Genomic DNA, 3,779 nt, shown 5'->3' with positions numbered 1-3,779 from the left:
ATGTAATTGTCTATATTAGAAAATAAAAAAAGAAAAAAATCGTTTATCATTTCTTATACCTCAACACCACCTAATAAATTCTAGCTCTAGGTCACCCATCTTCTAATTGAGTCTATGTGGAGACATATCCCATGAATCTTCTAAGCAGAGACATCAAAAATTGAGAAAAATCCTCCTCAAAGATAGGGTTAGGAATGTTAACCTATGTCTAATCTTCCAACATTTCCTCACTTGAAAAATTAGGATTAATCTTAGGAACAACAACATGAAGTAAAGGAAAAATAACCTCTTCCTCTATGGTAGATCCAATCACATGACTTTCCATCTCAAATTTAAGAGAAGCTTCCAAACTAATATTCTTAGAGGCATTTACAAAAACTACCCTACACTCATTATCCACACATCTCTAATGAGAACAAGCCAAAGTTTGAACAACTTTCCTATCCTCTAACCCTTGCTCATCAAAATTATAAGGAAACAGTTTTGGTAGATCTACAAGGGTGATACCAAGAGTGAAAAGACTCAACACCCAAAGAAGGTGGTATAAACCCATTTCTCAACCTATAAAATTAACATCATTCAAACCCACCTCTTCAAGTATGTTATATTTTTGAGGGGCTTCTCATTAGCATCCATGAAGATATCATGAAGGAGCTCATCCTCATTGTAAAGACCATATTCATTCTCTTAATCTCTATCAAAAAGAAAAACCCCAGAATTGAAAGAGGATAAGGTAGGTCTTCTTCATCATCTAGAAGCAAAGAATTCTTCTCATTCTCACCCAATAGAGACTCTTTAGCTAGAATGATATTTTCTTGGAGATAGACTTCCAAAGAAATATTTTTGTCCTCCACCCAAGAGTAATCCCAAGGATCAATAGCCTCATCCCTACAAGCAACCATATTATAACTCCTACAAGTAGTCTTAAAAGGAGTAAGAAGAGAATGGTTGCGAAACCCCAAATAGGGGTCTAAACCCCTAGACCTATTAGAAAGAACAATCCACCTCAACCCCCAAGCAATTTTTTTTGGATCAATGATAACCTAGGAATCTCCCTTTTGTATGCATAGCTAGAGTAGGGAAACCAACACATACTTCAACTAGGGCCCCACTTGAACCCTCATCCTCAAGATTATCTCCTCTACTATTGTCATCGCTAGAACCTTCGGTTCTAGAAACATGATTTCTCCTTGTGCTTGAAGTTTTACCAATCTATGAATTTGAAGGCACTCATGTCCTTGCCATTCAATAAATGTGAAATTCACACCTATTGTTGAGGATAGCCAATTAAATGTTATGTAGTATGTCTTAATTTGTTTTTCCTACTATACCAAGTTTATGATAGCCAAAACACTAGATTATTTGATTACTAGTTTACCACTTACCTTTAGCTAACATTGTTGGCATTATCAAGAAACTACCTAGTAGCCACTAACTATATTTGAATGAAATTAATACACGATATTTTTTCAAAAGACATAATTGCAACTCACAATATTAAATTTTTGACTTCTCATAGGCATAAAAAATATCTCTTTGATAACTACCAAGTAGTATAAGTTTGGCCAATAGATATATATTTTTATATCAGAAATTTGGTACATGGAGATGTGACTACTTTTAAATTAGCAAAACTAATATATTAAGAATAAATAGTAAAAATTTATAATTTTAAATAGAGGATATATATTTGTGTTACTATATAACATAACTTGGGCCAATGGGTTTGTATTTAGATTAGTACAAAGAATTTTCGACTTCTTTGATTATTTGTAGGAGCTTGATATTCAATGTCTAATTATATGAGCATTTAAATAAATTTAAGGGTGAAAATATATGGGACATCATATTTTTAGAAGACTAGTATTATGGTATAGTAGGTTATAATATTGCATGCTCCTTGTACATATTTATATATATTTTTTAGTATGTACATTGAGTACAATAGGTACACATGTTGTCATCTAGTTTGACGACATGGTTGATACACATTATGAGACATGTTTCATATCAAGTTGGGTGTATTTAAAGTTGATGACTTTAAATGTGACATGTTTAAAGGACTCATATTTTAAGGTACTATGCTGTTACAGATTAGAGACTTATAGATTCATTTTGAAGGTTTTAGACACATGATTATATATAGGTTCATGTGACCTTTTTATGATAGTTCATTGGTATGTTATGTGTTCATTTTAGAATGGTAGATTTGTTTGATAATTATTTTATATCTCTTAACATCATAATATTTTTATGTTATATATTCTACATGTGTTTGTTATGGTTTTCTTAATATGGAATACTATATTAGATAGTTTGCTTCAACTATGATAATATATGATGGTGTATTAATTGTGCAATCCAATATGCAAGTAACAAGAGATAATAGAATTGGGGATTTGCATAGAGATACTATTGTGAAAACTAGTAAATCCAATATTGTCTATTTGGAGATACTTAGGTCATATGTCTAGTACAAGTTCAATTGTGAGCTTTTTTTTTTTCTATGTTATATGGAGGTTGTGGCCATGTAGAGATTTATGTAATGTGTTTATATCGTATATGTGTATCTATTATAGTGCAGTAAATTATATCCACTTACAATTACAAACTCTATTTGGGAACTTATTTTAGTGTGTCCACTCCTAGCTCATTTATAGCCTATTTTGGTCCTATCCTACCCAATTTCCACCATATGCTAATCTTGAGACTAGATCCTGTGTTTTGAAACCTAATACTTTGCTATGACCTTTGGCTCCTATTTGAGAGGACTAGATTTCCTAATTCCCTATTATAAATAGACAAGGGTGCCTAGAACCCTAGTCCCTCTTAAAGGGGACCATATTTAAATGTGCAAGTGTTGACCTCCATCATTTTAATCTAATCTTGATATTTTTTATGTAGCCATTTGATTTTGACCTAAATTAGGATATACCTTGTCAAACCTATATAATGAAATCATTTATCATTCACAAAGTATAAGAATAAGAAAAAAATATATTCTAATAGAGAAAATATTATGGAGCAAGCATCTTTAGATCTAAGTGTAAGGAGTGTTAGGAAGAAATTTGGAGATAAACTAGAGTTCATTCCCAAAGGATTTATGCAGTTATAGTTTACTTACCCCAGACTCAATCCTATTGAATTGACAAATAGAGTTATTCCAAATCTATTCTAAGTACTTAAATAGAAGAAAAAATCATACCCAGTATGAGGCTTAATAATAAGATTTTTTTATATTTATTTATCAATATATCAAGAACATTCCCTTATATCTCCTTAATCTTATATCTCCTTATATCTTGTATCTTTCCTATATATTATAAATCTTATTTATCACTCTTCTCTTCTAGTGAATGGATCTCTTTTCTATGATTATATCTTCTATTAGGGGCCTAGCCCTTAGATAGTACCCCTAAAGACTATTCTCTCTTCTAAACCACATATATTCTAAAACCATCCTTTCTAATTATACCCTTATATCTGATGTTTGTATCCCATTTTTTAGTGAACATCATCTCCTCAATAAAACCTTGAATTGTCCTCAAGTCAATGATTCTTTTATAAATTTCCTTTTAGATGACCTCCAATTTCTGGAACTAATCATCTATTATCTCTTGAATATTTGCGATTGGTGGATATGGATGTGTAGGTACATCAACTTGGTTTCTACTTCAAGAGTGATGTCACAATCTATATGTTCTGGAGAAATATCTATACCTCATTAATCAGCCCAATAATAAGTTCCGATCAAAGATTAACAAATTCCCTTATTTGTC

The sequence above is a fragment of the Cryptomeria japonica genome, chromosome 5, assembly GCF_030272615.1.
Source record: "Cryptomeria japonica chromosome 5, Sugi_1.0, whole genome shotgun sequence".
Classification (NCBI taxonomy): Eukaryota; Viridiplantae; Streptophyta; class Pinopsida; order Cupressales; family Cupressaceae; genus Cryptomeria; species Cryptomeria japonica.
Note: the sequence above shows the minus strand (reverse complement) of the source record.